We start from the raw sequence: 16,156 nt of genomic DNA, 5'->3' as shown, positions 1-16,156 counted from the left end.
TGGCATAAGAACCTGCCTTATGAGTGCAAGGTCCTGAGTTGGATTCCCAGTACCAAAAAAAAAAAAAAAAAGTTAGTGAGCATCCATAGATTTTTGATATCCATAGTGGTTCTTGTTACAAATTGCCAACACATATCAAGGGACAATTACAGCTGTTATTATTGTAGTTGTCATTATTACAGAGAAGAATAAGCTCTACAGGATATGTATATTCTAGTATATGTAGCAGTTATATTAATATCAGTACCCTGTACTGTATTGTACTGCTGAACTTTACTCCCAGTCCCTGTGCCTTAGTTTTTCAAAAAAGAATATCACATTACATGATATTCGTCCATATGTTTCTAGTTATGGCACATGCCACAGATCAGAGCCAAAATAGGGTAGAAAACACCATGACAATATACAGAAGAAAGTTTAGATCAACGCCAAAAGAAAACAATCAGAAAGGGACATGTGAGGTAAAATAAAATAGCCTCTAGGTGTTCACAACAAGATTTTAAAAACACTGCTGAAAAAGCATATCAGAGACAGTCATTAAATACCAAAATACTTATTTCATCATATACTTAGTAAGATTCTGGGCAGAATATGAAAAATAACTAGAATGAAAGAGGTAACAAACTCTGCAGGCTACAAAAGCACATAGGCTAAATCTTATTTTTTATTGTTATGCATTTTACAGAGACAGACAGACAGACAGAACCAGAATACTTGTTATGACAGAAAATAAAAGGAAAAAGAAACCACAACACAATTTGTAAGTATCAAGCTAGCCATGACAGAATGACTCTGCTTCTCTGCTATGTGATATTTCTTTGTGTTTCTTGCTCAAAAATGTGGAAAAACCCTGAGTGATACTTGAAGCCATTTCCTGCAGATGTCAAGGACAATTCCATAAGACAGCTAGGGTTTCTTGACAGTTTACATGGCTACATGGGAATTCAAGGGGGATGGGAAGCTGGACATTGTGGCAGTTAGAACGGAATGTTAACTTATTGACTTTGGGTTGGGCAGGGACAGTGGAGCACACTTCCAGGTGTGGCTGAGAGGGTTTCGGAGGCGTGGCCGTGGGAGTTTGTGTGGTTCCTCTCCCGTTCCTCTCTGGCAGGGTCCTCCTCTCTGCTTCCCAGCTGCCATGAGTGAATTAAGCAGTTTTGCTCCATCATGTCCTCCCACCACTGTTTCTGACTTGGAGCCAGCTGGCCATCAACTGAATCCTCATAAAACATGAGCCACATTTAATCTCTCCAACTATAAAGTGTGAGTATTGGGTATGTTCAGTACATAATACTTAATGATAAACTCTATTACTGTTACTGTATTTACTGTAAAATATTCTTTATTATTGTTATTAAAACATTCCTTCTACTTATATTTTAAAAATAAGTAAAACAGCCTCAGCAGATCCTTCAGGAAGATTCTATAAGAAGCTCTTGTTATCATGGGAGGTGCAACTCCGTGCATGACATTGCCCCTGAAGACCTTCCAGCATTACAAGATGTGGAGGTGGGAGACAGATATGATGATCATACCCTTATGTAGGCCTGTAGCTTGGTTTTCTAGGGATTCATGGGTTCTGGGGATGTAACCCAGGGCCTCAAGCATACTAAGCTTGTGTTGTACTGCTGAACTTTACTCCCAGTCCCTGTGCCTTAGTTTTTCAAAAAAGAACTTTAAAAGTAAAAAATAAATAATTTCTAAAATAAAAAATGCATAGAATAAGGATATAACCAGTTTTGTATAGCCATACAATATGTTTGTGTTTTAAGATAAACATTACACAGGTCAAATTGATTTTTAAAATAGTAAAGTTTGCAAAATAAAAAGTGACACTTAGCTAAGGTTATTACTGCAAAGAAAAAAAAAACAACTTTTTCAGTAAACTTAAGGTAGCCTAAGTGTAGAGGACTTTGAAGTCTACTGTGCAGTCACATCCCAGGGCTGTACACGCCCTCCCATGCTCTCCTTGGCTCAGCTTGTATATCATATTCTTACTGTATTTGTTTTTTGTTTAGACACACAAATATCACTGCACTACCTGTAAGACTGCTACAGTATTCAGTACAGTGACCTGCCACACAGGTTTGTGCCACATAGCCTACCTGCATGCCATGTAGGATTATGTAAGGACAAACACAACACAGTCTACATAGTCTGTGAACTCTGTGATGCTTACAACCCTGATGACATCCACCAAAAACAAATTTCTTAGAATATATCCATATGGTTAAATAAAACACCACTATAATGTATTCAAGCTTCAACCACTTTAATAGGTAGTTGTTAATCTAAATTTTCAGAATTTTTATGGTGTCAGTGAAAGGTGGAGATTGGATTCAATTCCACAGCCCTATAATTTGGAAACACTAGGTTGTATAAAGAGATCTTTGTAGAAACAAACCAGGGAAAGTGTCCCACCACGTGACACCTCTGGAGACCAGATCATAACCTGATGGTTACTGGATTTGCTTTGGCTAAGAGCACATGAGAACTCAGACAAAGCTTGGAATGGTGACACATGTCTACAATCCAAGATACATACTTAAGAACATGAGGCAAGAGAATCAAGAGTTTGATGCCAACCTAAGGAATTTCTCTCTCTCCTGAGAGAGAAAAAACAATTCAAACAAGAGTCTCACTCATGACTTAGGGAAAGCATACTAAGAGAACTCATCCTAAAACTTGACACTGAATTTAAATTATTAAAAAGCTATTGTTTCCCCTAATAAATGTAATCACATTTTGTTGACCACACCAGGCTGGGGATCCACACAGGATTCCACCAGGCAAAGGGTAGCTCTCTGGGGCAGGCACCCCTCCTCTGGCCAACAGCATCAGCTGTCCCTGTGCTTCCAAACTTTCCCCTCAACACATATCCCCTTCATCTATTCTTGCGGCACCAGGTAGGAAAAACTGTTGTTCTGCTCTTTATTAACCTCTGTATCGACAACGTTGATAACCATTGTTAATAACCTTGTACTCTGTTCTACATCATGTGCTATGTCTATCCTTGGTTTTGACTGACAGCTTTGTTTTGCTATATTTGACTTTATTCTCTCCCCCCCCAAAAAAAGTAATAAGAACTAAGGAGTAATAAAATCCAAAATGTGTAAATTTTGTTGTAAAAAAGAGAGGGAGGAAAAAAAAAGAGCTCTAACGGATATAACAGCAAGTGTGTTTAGGGGTGTTAAATAGCTGACTATATTAATGTTTTTGGATCATTGAACACAGCTGTTTGCAGTCTCTCTGTTTGAATGTCTACTTTGTATTCTTTGATACTGTGATTTGAGCAACTATTTCCAAGATGATAATATGTAATCTATTAACAGGTGATTTCTTACTGTTATGTTTTTTTTTTGTAGTTCTGTATTATGTGTAACCTTACACTGCTTTGTTTTGTTTTGTGTTTTTCTCTTTTTCCTTTTAAATTTAAAAAAAAAAAACCTCTGTATCACAGGTTTTTCTCACTCCTTTAAGCTTAGACTTTAAACCAAAATAATTCACGAAGATACTCCATAAGTATTGAGTGAGTGGAGGACAGTTCTGAGAAGTGAAAATTATCCAGCTATTAATAGGACAAAATTCCTGGCATTTGAACTAAGGACTATAGGATTAATATTTAAGTCACCTTTAATTTTCTAAATACCAAAACATACTTACAACTTTTTTAGTATGACTGTAACAGACTTTGGTAGAACTGTTTCTCCTATTCCTGAGCAAACCATCTGGAAGTACTGGTCTCAGTTCCCTGAGCCTGTGGAGTTCTGGTTGACTGTATGTCTTCTGGTTAGTTTTTTTATTGCAGGCTCATTTTCTAAACCAAAATATTCTTTAATGATATGCACCTAAATAGAAAGTAGAAGTAAGTTTAGCCTTCCTCATTTCACACAGAAGTGGACCTGAGCAGAGGCCATGGGGGATATTTGATGTTACAACAAAGAAAGCAAAGCAGAACTCAATGGATCCCATGCAATGAGGAGACATTGTCAGGTAGCAGCAAGACTAAAAACTGATGCCTTCTGGTTAAAAAATATCTGCGAGTCACGCAGTCCCTCTCACTACCCACCGCATAGCGTAGCTCTGAAAGAAATGGAGACACAATGCAGCAAATGTACATATCAGAGGTGCTTCTTCTGCCAAATCAATAGCTATAGCCACTACGTATGCAAAATCCAATGGAACAAAGAAAATCGTGTTTAAAACCTGATGAAAATTTGATCTAGCCATGAAAGAGCAATCACTTTAAAAGCCCATGTCCCTTAACACCACTTCCAAGGATGCTGGTGACCTGGCCATCATGACTTTTCTGGACTCACTGATCACCACTCCCCACCTTGAACCCCACAGGCAACTTGTACTTCTTCCATCCCTTGGTGTGCATGCTCCTCTCTAGGCCCTTTCTGATTCCCTAATTTTGAGAGAAGCAGTCTCCTACATCTTCCCTGATCCATTTACCTTAGCCTGTCATCATTCTTAGCATACTGTGTTCAGTGGTCTGTTTACTACTTTATCTTGCTTCAAGCTGTGGCATGTCTGTCTTAGTCACCATTTTATCTTGTGTGCCTGGCACTTAAAAGTTCTTCTGTAAATGTTTGCTAAATGGATGAGTTCACTGCAGAAACACTAAATAATTTTTACCTTTTTTAAACAGTAAAAATAATTTTTACCTTCTTTTTAAACAGTGAAAATGCCTTAGAAGCAGAATCAAATTTTAGATGGCCCCCTTGATAGTGCAAAGATTGCTACTACCTTTATTTTCTATAAGCCCAAATTCTAGCTCCATCTGGCTCCATCTGGTTCCATCTTTTGGAACCAACAAGATGACTGGAGATTCAACCTTGGGCACTTTTGGAGTTGGATTCTTCCTGGGAATCACCCAGAATCAGATGTGGGTGGATTCTACCCTCTTTCTGCTCCTACTTTGTGTCAGCCCAGGGAAGTCCTGCTTCTGAAACAGAGAGGGATTCCAGGAATCTGAGAAGCTTCCAGAAGCCACTGTGCAACCTCCCCTTTGTGATTACACCTTGAAGAAATCTGCTTCCTTTGTTGCAACAGGAAACATCCCCCGTGGTAGCAGCTCAATTCTGCTTTTATATGAAATGAGGAAGGGGAAATGTACTTCTACTTTCAATTTAGGTATATGTTATTAGTTATAAATATTTGGCTCTGAAAAAAACAATCCTGCATTCAAAAAGTAACCAGAACTGTTGTTTCACTAGACTAGTAGAAGACTTATGACTCACCCAGAATTGTCAAGCCCTATGATTCAGACCCAGCACTGGCAGGTGGTTTATTCAAGTGTAGGAGAAATTATGTCCTCCTAATGTAAATATCTGCTTGCACCATATTTTAAAAGTCTCCTCTCAAGTACGTCACAAGTATTTGGAAAATTAAAGACAATGTAAACATTAAGTTAGTATCTGCTACTTCAAGGAGGGCTGTGTTACTAATGACTAAAATCTCCCATCTACAAGAGCTGGAGAATCCAATGACTGCTCTCCCTGTTCAAGGCAGCTGGACAAACAACACATTTCCATTCACTTAAATTTATATTCATCGGGTACAACAAAATTATAGCTTATAAATTTAAGAAAGTTACAAATATTTGGGAGCAAACAATAAACCTAGAAGGATACCACAAACCATTTTTGAACTCCTATGTGGCAGGAATTGAATTGAAAATCGAATGGAAAAAAGGTAGCCTACACAATAATCTCATAGCCATCTATAGAGTAAGATTGGTTTATTTGATTTTTATGTTCCTTTAGTTTAAACATTGTCTAACCTTTTGCTATATTTGAACTTTCTCAGTTTGAGTGAATTCTGCTTGCAATTCAGGGTATCAGCTGCTAAAGAGTTCATAAACACCTTAATTTCCCTCCTCTGTAATGTCCAGTGATGTTCCCACTGGATCCTATGACATAACAGATACAACACAGCAGTGCCTTCTGCCAGCTAACACGTGGTATAGTCGTGTGAAAGGGACCTGTATGTATTTCAATATGCAGCCCACCAGGCCCAGTAAATCCAGTTTTTCTAAAGTTGCTGATGTAATTTGACGCAGCTTTGGTTCAGTTATGTCACTGAGAAAGCAGTTATCACACACTCTTGGCCATCTGCCAGGACTGGCGGCAAGACTGAACCTTTACAACATTTTTATTAATACGTAATTGCAGTACCAAAAGTTTATATTCTTCTTGGGGAATAGGTAGGGACATGTACATAACCTAGTTTAGTTCTTTTTATTTTGCTTCCTTTCGTCTTCCATCTCTAGGTTCCCTTCTCAATGATGGAAAGTTGCTTTATGACACAGGAAAAGCAACACTTTAATCCCAGCTTCTTATTACTTCACTGGGGCTCTCCAGATGTAAAATCCGATTAGTCAAAAGTTTGCACTATCAGGACCTCTATATTCTAAGTGCAAAAAGCAAGAAAAAACCTTACATCCTGACAAAGTCATAATCATTAGAACCCTTGGACCAGCTAGTAGACATTGTTGGTTTATAAAAATGTGAGGATAAAAGATTGTGAAGGAAGAATTATTAAAAATTAGTGCTATATAAAAAATATTACAATATAATTTATATCTAGGTTTATTAAAAAGGAATATTCTTACTGTTGTTAATTTAAAATGCAAAACTCACATTAAACCAAACTCAATAGATATACTATCTAGAAATAAGGATAGATTATATAAATATATATTAAGGGAGATCACAAAATCGTTATGTACTAGTCATAGTTGTCGTTGGTACCACAATTGCCTACAATAGATTTGGAGATTATTATTTACCTGGAAAATTATGAGCCCTTTGAAGGCAGTTACACAAACTTGTGTATAATGATGGTAGACAGAAAGGACTATAAAACCTCAAATTTTATTTATCATGCTCCTTTGATGAAATTAGCAATGATGACAAAAAGTAACAAGGGCAAAATATCTAGCACAATATCTGAAAAATATGCTTAAAGTGCTTATTATTGTTATTCATCAAATCTGGCACAGTTCCAAGAAAAACTGAAATAAAAATATATGTCATGTGACTAATACACAAAATTCTATACCTCTATGTTAGTTTCAATTATATTTTTAAATAATTAATGAACACTTTAATTTGTATGATTAGTCACTTATATTTCTTTTTATTAGCATGAATTCATAGTATAAAATTCTTACTAAAAAATACAGATTATGTTTATTTTAGTGGGTATAACACTCCAGAAACATTTGCTAATCAATACTGGTAATTCCCCCTCTTATAATTAGGAAGCATTTTGGTAACCATTATTTTAAAAACAAACTATATTTGTGAATAAAGAGATCTCCAGCAAGGACCAAAAGGATTATAATGAAGAGGAAAAAAACGTTGGAGGAAGCTGTCATCACTTGAACAAGCGTATTGATGAAATACACTGTTACTATGCACCCCTGTGACCCCAGTGTGGTAATAGACTCTGAAGGATTCCTCTGAAAGGAAAAAAGCACGGCTTCTGCCCCAAAGTAGTGTGTCTCCATCCACCTTGTTCACTGGATCTTACACAATGTGACTGCTGGCTCTTCCCCAAAGCCAAAATAACCAAAACGTTTAGAATTCATTCAAGACATTGAGACAGCCACAATAACACAGCTCAAGATGCTCCTGTAAAGAGGACTTTGACAACTGCTTTACAAAGCAGCAAGCACAGGGAGGTAAATGTGTCTGAAGTATGGTAGAGTGGTATTTTGAGGAGTGTTAATGGCAATGTGTCTTTGACTGAAATAGCTTTTTAAATTTAAACATCATTGTAATTTTTCAATTACATCTTTTTTTTTCCTTTTAGACTCGGTCTTGCTAAATTATTAAATTGCCTCAGCCTCCTGGAGTGCTGGATTATGAGCATATAGCACTAGACTCAGCTCTATTTAATATATAATAAAGCAAAAATAATGAAAAGGTCCACAATTGTTGCAAATATTGTCTGACAATGAAACAGAATTGATAGATTTAAAGCAGAATTAAGTATGTATAAGAACTTGGTAGTGCACAGGGAAATGTCATGAACCACTTGGGGAAGAAACGAATTGTTAAATAAACGGTTCTGAAGAAACTCACAGAATGTTGGAGAAGTATACCAAGTTTATTTCTCAAATTAGAATAAACACCACAATACATTCCAGATAGATTATACAAATATATGTAAAAATATCCCAATGTGGCCCAGGGTGATGGTACATGCCTATAACTCCAGCACTCAGGAAGCTGAGGCAGAAAGATCACCACAAGCCCAAGGCCATCCTCAACTACACTGTGAGACTTTGTCTCAAAAAAAAACCCAAACTTTTTAAAATTAATTATTTAAAATGTGGAAATACTTTCTGAGCATTAAATTTTAAAGTTTCCCATAAAGGAATTTATTACATGTAATTGAATTAAAAACTTAAAATCCTGCACATGAAAATACCTCAAAACTTTATAGAATATTTGCAAAGCATTTGGTAAGTAAAAGGCTACTGCCCATTCTTTCCTTTTCTCTTTCTTGCCTTTCTTCAGCAAGCAGGGATACACTGTGGGAACTGAAGAATCGGTGGCAACCAATTTAAATTCAGAACTCAAAGCTACTGCCATCCATGAAGCTCCTCTAGGGGAACTGGAGAAAAAGCTGCCCAATGATTGCAAACAACAAACAATGTAGCAGCTCAAAAGAAAACACTAAAATTTGCAGGATATTCACTAAAAAATGTGAAAAATTACTTGTGCTCCCACGTTAACAAAGAAATACATACGGAACTAGCAGCGACAATGCTAAGTCTCTGAACAGAATTGAGAGTGATATAGGGTAACGAAATTCCTGACCTACTGTATGTGTATTGGTATAAGTTTTTCCTCTAAAATCGAAAAATGATTTTCAGGAACAACGGAAGCTAAGAGCAGAGTATATTTATTGAGAGAAAGAAAGCTTCTGTCTGAAAGAGAGATAGAGTGGATTGCCAAGCCTCTGTCTTTTCTAGGGATTTTATAGAGCAAAACCACTAGGTAAGATGGGTTCAAAATGGAGAAAATATGGGAACTGGCAAAGCAAGTGGGCATGAGGTGAGACAGAACTATGGTCAACCAACAAGATTGCCCAAGTAAAACTGGTTAAACTGGGATCAAATGGGGAGGCGAGCATGAATACAGAATAGGGTCTTTGCTGCTAAGGGGTTGGGTTAATGACTCCTTTTGGCTTCCTCAAGATGATTCATAGAATCATCCATTTAGAATATCAATCCCTCATGTTTATACTTATGGTATGCTTGTATTCATTTTGCCTTTCGTCTTGAGATCTGGCCCACAGCAGAAGTGTCTGTCTCCTCCAAGGTTGCAAGATATCTGGTCTTCTGCATTGACTCCCTCAAGGGCCCTAACCCTGCCTAACTGCCTATAATATTTCTAACTAACTCAGTTGCCTAACGATACCATAGATGGTCTCTAAATCATTATGCTAAGTGAAAAAAACCAGGTACAAAAGACCACACAGAAAGTAGTGGCTTGGGTGGAAAGTGACCGGGGAATGAATGGAATGGATAGAGAGGCAGGTTGCATCTAAAGAATTGGAATTTGATTACTACCTGTTTTTGAAGTTATACACTATCTACAAAGTTGTGTTTTTATTAATATTGTTATGTACTGCTATATTCAACTATACTATGTCTGCTAATACAGACAATTCTATTGAAGATAACAAGAGACAACACAGTAACCATGGTAGAACTTCTTGTATAGTGGTTTTATGTCTTTTTCATTTCATGTGTTTATAGGACTATGTTTTGTTTTGTCTTGCTTTGTTTTGTTTCTCCCTCTAACATAGAAAGGATAGAAATACATGTTAAGACTAATGCATGTGCAGAATCTATAAACAATTTACAAGAACTGATCATATAATGCATGATGAAATGAACAAATACTTTGAAGAAAAAGAGATACTACAGTACCTAGTGCTGATCCTGTAGTGTCATGATGTAAAATCCAGTAATACTATTATTCTCTGTTCAGAGTGATTTTAGCCTGCTTTGGTTTGTTTAGTCTCAACATAAATGAAGATATGAATGTATGAAGACCTGCGTGTATGTTTAAGAGTATAGGGTTGATAATCACATTACTAAGTTTTTGTTGGATAGTTGAACAGAACTGTTTGTGGTCTTGTTTGAAACCCCACTTTTGTATGTTTCACTTTTGTATCTTGAACAACTATTTGTAAGAGGACAATATGTAATCATCAACCAGTGATTTCTTACTGTTGATTTTTTCTTTGAAAATATGTATTATTTCTACCCGTTTTCTGTTTTGTTTAGTCTTTCTTTAAATAAATTTTAAAAAATAAAGAGTTGGAAGTGATGAATATGTCCCAAAGTTGTGATGGATGACCGCACATATTCATAAATATATTAAAAACCATTGAATTTCACACTTTAAATAGGTGAATTATATATTATGTGAATCACCTCTTAAAAAGAATACCATTTTGGTAAATAATGTATACAAATATTAGCAAAAAGAAGTAGCAAAAAAGAAAAAAAAATCCTAAGATCCAAAGAATTTACAAGTGGTTAGCCAATACCACAATATGAATTGAAAGAGCATGTGCTAAAACACTGTAGAATGTGATTTTAAACTATAAAATTTGTATTTCTTGGAGAGCCCTTCTTGGTCCCCATCGTGGTCTGGCAAGTTTATATTTGTAATCCCATGGAAAAGTTATCAGAATTCCAATAAGATAATTCCAAGCTACCACTTCCAATGTAACCCATGGTGAGACTATAGATATTAAGGCACACTTAATATAGGTATCGAGAGCAAAAGGGATCGTAAGTCCAGCTAGGATGATAGCTAACCAGAAAAAAGGCCTCAACCCAGGGCCTCACCCAAGTTTTATTCATTCATGAAGAAAGGAGTGGCTTCAGGATAAGTGACTCACAGTGGTGGGAATATGTGAGTACTGTGAGCTGAGAAAGGTAGGAGGCCTGAAATCACCTCTGCAATATGCAGAGAGGAGGATATGCAGAAAGAGTAATCTACAGAGTAATCTACAGTTTCACAAGTCAAAACTTGAGGTAGTATCTAATGTTTTGGGGTTGGTGCTTCAGCTCTGATGTGTAATATTTTATGGCCTGAGAAGTTTCAGCCTCTTAACTCAGGCTCTGGTCCCAGCTGACCTCATGGAACGTGGCTCTCCCTCCCGCCCGGCTCACACATCTATTTGGTAGCTATAGAGGTGGGGCAACACTGACCTGTCCAAACACTACACATTAACACTTGGGCTAAACTGATTTGCATTGCTTAATTCCAGGGGAAGGAATATGGAAGGAAAAGTCCAGTTCTGTGCAGATCAATACACGGCAATAGGGCCTGGGTTAGCCAAGATGGACATAATTGCTCTTCTTCAAGGAGTCATCCAGGTGGGCCTCCACATATTATTTACCTATCACTGTCACATTGACACTGATTATCCATTCCTGAGGATTGGCATTTGTGGATGATTTTATGTCTTTGTGTTTCTGTTCATTAAATCTTTTCTGTAGCATAAGCATCTGACAATTTTTATAATTAAAAGAAATGGCACATTAGAAAAAAGATTAAAACAAATTTGTAAAATTCAGAAAATGCTTCAAACTAAACTTCTGGAAGAAAAATCAGGTTTCACAAGTCAAAATGTTAAAGTTTAGCGTTCATTAGTTTTTTTTTTGTTTGTTTACTTCCTTTAAAAAAAAAACAAGTGTAATATTTCACACAATTAACTTATGTCCTACACTTCCTGTGGTGAGCCATGAGCTATTTTAAACTTTTTCTCTCAAGTTAGTCATTCAGAACAAAAACCAAGCTGTTCACAAATGGTATTTATCCTCCAAAAATCCTATTTTTTTCTTGAGATTTGAACATAACAACAAAGAGAATGATTCAATGGGTTCTCTATAGTAACTGTCAAGGAAGGAAGATTTCTAAGCTGCTAATTCACTTAAAAAGGAAAAACAATATAAAAGTTATTTATAAAACTCTTGAAACTGTAGTATGTTTTTAGAATTATTCAAGCAGACCATCTTCTCCAAGTATGGATGGAGTTAAATAGCTTAGAAACAGTCTTCCCCAACATCATCTTTGCATTACCAAATGGAAAGATCATACTCTGGTTATGTATGGAAAATATGTAACTTTAGAAATTCCTATCTGGGAGTGGCATAGCAGATCTATTATTTGCTTTGAAGTTGTTCAGCACAAGGAAAGAAAAGGGAAAAAATGTATATATGAAGCATGTGTGGCACATATGTGCACATATTCATGAGTATACTAAAAGTCACTAAATTTTATACTTTAAATGTGTCAATTGTATATTATGTGAATCATATCTGAAAAAGATAGCTATTTTGGACAATAACATACTTAAATATTAGTAAAGAGAAATAGCAAAATTCTGAGTTATTGGTATACTTGGACTTATATGTTTTGAAAGTGTTTATAACAATTTTTTTGTAAAAGATTTTAAATTTCTTTTTCTTTTCTTTTTTCACGCTGCATATTATATTAAATCTAAGGCTTTGTGTGTTTGAGGCAAGCACTGTATCACTGTGCTACCACATGGCTGCTAAATTGCTTTTAAAAAAGAGCTCAACTATCACTCAAAGAAAAAGAGGACAAAAGGTCCAGAGGCATGCAACAAGCTTAAAATCTTACCTAATGTAAATACATCAAAGCTATGTAGGAAAACAATTACTCGCAAATTAGAGTAGGTCCTAAGATTGTCCTAAGCCATTATAAATAATTGTTCTAGTCTTGCTTCTGATTGTAGAGGAAAAGCTTTCAATTTGCACTATTGAGTATAAATTAGATACGGACTTATGGTGGTTATCATATTGAAGTATGTCCTTCGCACATTTTTGTGAATTTTCATTATGAAAGCTATTCATTTTTCAAATTATTTCCCTGCATCTATCAGTACAATTGTATGGTGTTTGTCCTCCATTATGTTAATGTAATATATCATATTCATTGCTTGAAACATATTTGCATAACAGGGATAATCACACTTGATCATGGTATATGATCCTTTTGATGTGTTAATGAATTCAGTTTGCTGGTATTTTATTAAAGATTTTTGTATCAGACATATTAGGTTGTAAAATTCTTTTTCTGTAGTGTCCTTGTCTGCCTTTGGTATCAAGGGCATTTCGGACTCCAAAAAATGACTCTGAAATTTTTTTCTTTTCAATTATTTTGCAAGAATTTAAGTTTATTAATTTTTCTTTAAATGTTTAGCAGAATTTACCAGTAAAGTCACTAGGTCCTAGACTTCTCATTAATGAGAAACTTTTGTCTACTGTTGTAATCATTATCAATTTGTACAGATTGTCTATTTCATAATTCAGTCTTGGTAGATTGTATGTTTCTAGAGATTTATTACTTTCTCCTGGGAGATTATTTAGTTTGTTAGTGTTTAATTTGTTTGTAGTAATCTCGTGTTCTTTTATGCTTCTGCAGTATTGTAATGTTTCCTTTTTCATTTTTTTTTTTTAGTTTTTCTCTCTCCCTTTTCCTCTCCCTCTTCCCTTCAAAAGTTTGAAATTTTGCCTTCTTAAAAATAACTCTTAGGGACTGGAGGTTTAGCTCAGCAGCATAAGCGCCTGCCTTGCAAGCAGGCAGTTGTGAGTTCAATCCCCAGTACTGATAAAAAATAAATAAATAAATAACTCTTATTGCCATTAACTTATTTTCTAATGTCTGATTTTTGTTATTTCCCTTCACATACTAATTTTGGGCTTAATTCATTCGTTTTCTATCTTTTTTAAAGTATAAAGCTAGGTTGTTTATCTGAGATAATTTTTTTCATGTAGATATTCATTGCTATAAACTGTTTTTAAACTTACTTTTGCTATATTCCACAAATTTTACATAATATGCCTCATTTTTATTTGTCTCAAAGACATTCTTAAATTTTTCTTCTGATTTCTTTTGACCTATTGTCATTTAGAAGTACTGTTACTTAATTTCCATACATGGAAGGACTTGCATTTTCTTACCATTACTGACTTCTAGGTCCATTGTCAGTGTGGTTGGAAAAGATACTTGATACGACTTTAGTTTTCTTAAATACTTAGAAGCTTGTTTCGTGACATAATGTATAACTATCCTGGAGAACCTTCTCTGTTCACTTAAGAACATATATCTTGTTGCTGTTGAATGGAATGGTTTATATGTGTCATTTAGTTCCATTTGGTATAAAGTGTAGTTCAAATCCAGTGTTTCCCTATTTATTTTCTGGTTGACTGAGCTATATCCATTGTTTAAGTACAGCATGGCAATCCCAGTGCTACTGTCTACTTATTTTTCTCTTAAGCTCTGGTTTCGTTGGCTGACTTCACCCCTGAACACTCCTTCTGTAAGCTGCTGTTGGACCTATGACCCTTGTTCTCTCCCGAGTGGTAGTAGTAACCGCATTATCAGGAGACTTGTCAGCTATGTGTAAAAATCTCTGGGATGTTTTTGGCTTATTTAAGATCTTAGGAAGGCAAGTGAAGATATACAAAATAGGAACATTGGGACATTTTAAAGCAGGCTTTTATGAACTCAAGCATTTAAGGGAAAAACTATATTGTTATGATTTCTGATTGCTCTTTAAAAACAAAGATTTACTGATTTGCTATCCAAGAATATTCCCAAATAATGTCTATATGTTTCCTTTCATATCTCTATAAAGGAAGCAAGAAAGCCAAAATGAATCAGTTTTAGGTATAAAAATGAAATGTGCCATCATCATGTTGCAAGATTTTTTCCTATAATAAATGTTTGAAAAACACATAGAGTATAATTGAATACATTATCCAAAATAAGTGGTCTTTGTAACTTAGCACCATTAAAGATGTATTTTGGACAGATACAAGGAGAAGACTTGCTATAGTTTGAATATTTTTATCCTTTTGAAAATTCACCCCCAGTACAATGGTATTTGGAGACTTAGCTTTTTCAAAGGTGATTAAGCTATGTGGATTCTACTCTTATTTTTTTTTAACCACAGTTAAATATCAAATATCCTTCCATTGACCACCTCTCTTAAATCTCATTATCTGTGTCACTTTAATACTCTCTGGCTCTATGCCCAGTATTCTTAGCAAGATCACTCCCACCAACACCACCAAGAGTCTCACAGAACAGCATAGAAGGAGGGGTGGGCTGTGGAGCCATACAGAACTGAGTTTATAGTACAGCAAGTTATTTAATGTCACTAATCTTCAGTTCTAGTTCATAAAGTTCTTGCAAGAGCAAATGAGATCATTCATAGAAAATATCTGACACATTCTTCTCTTTAAATTGATAATATGACATGGTATTATTCTTTCTTTCTTAAAGCAATCTTTACCTTTGACTTCTAGGAGCCCTCTCTCTTTCCACATTCCTATAATATTCTAGAAGATAATTGGCCCACTTCACAATTGCATCTCCATTTACTTAATATCCAATATTGAAATTTCCCAGGACTTAATTCCTGACACTTTTATCTTCTTGATAGGGAAAAGAGGCTGAAGAGGTTTATCAGAATTAGTGAGATTTTTTTCAGCTTCTGAAAGTGCCCTCTTGGGAGGCAAAACACATTGTGTTATAATGTGCACTCTTTTGGATTTATGAAGGATATAAAGTAGATTACAGAATGGAATCCTATTTTTCTACTGATCTTAGCAGAATAGAGGAAACAGTTACAAAGAGCATAACCACAGAAGTAACCTAGGAAGCACAGCAAGGAAGCAGATAGGATGATTTCATAGGAGTGAAAACACCTGGATATGGATCTATCTCCTCTTGCTATCTACTGGGACTCATTGTCACCACTGTGATAGTGGCACATTCAGGACAGGAATAACGTCATCTGTGATTCAAGTCTGCTGCAGCAGATCCAGTGCTCCCTGGACAGAATCACCAGTCCAGCCCAGGGCCATGGGGATAGGACACTCATCTCACAAATGTAGCGTTCAGGTCTTAGTGCCCACATCAAGAGCTACAATCCAGGCTGTGTCTCAGACCCTCTGGAGACTCCGCTGAGATTTATGTTCTTGTGCAGGAAGAAGAACATAGATGAAAAGAAATCAGTCACTTTTAAGTGGAAGTTCAGTTCCTCCTTGAGAATGTTTTGGAGCTGAAGAAATAGCAAA

At 35.8% G+C, this 16,156-nt stretch overlaps 1 long non-coding RNA gene across 2 annotated transcripts; it reads left to right on the top strand.

Annotated features, from left to right (window-relative positions):
- The first annotated feature begins 1,071 nt into the window (after positions 1-1,071).
- LOC106027001 (uncharacterized) lies at positions 1,072-10,349 on the top strand. Of its 2 annotated transcripts, none has more exons than XR_010049206.1 (3): positions 1,072-1,263; positions 1,391-1,509; positions 7,271-10,349. It is a non-coding gene; the product is annotated as an uncharacterized LOC106027001 (long non-coding RNA). The 2 variants fall into 2 exon arrangements; XR_001200582.2 differs by having other exon boundaries at positions 1,074-1,263; positions 7,323-10,349.
- The last annotated feature ends 5,807 nt before the right edge of the window (positions 10,350-16,156 follow it).

Source organism: Cavia porcellus, unplaced genomic scaffold (genome assembly GCF_034190915.1).
Source record: "Cavia porcellus strain 051 isolate PalLab524CR breed Dunkin Hartley unplaced genomic scaffold, mCavPor4.1 scaffold_8, whole genome shotgun sequence".
Taxonomy (NCBI): domain Eukaryota; kingdom Metazoa; phylum Chordata; class Mammalia; order Rodentia; family Caviidae; genus Cavia; species Cavia porcellus.
The sequence above is the reverse complement of the archived record's forward strand: the minus strand, read 5'-3'. Positions and strand labels throughout refer to the sequence as shown.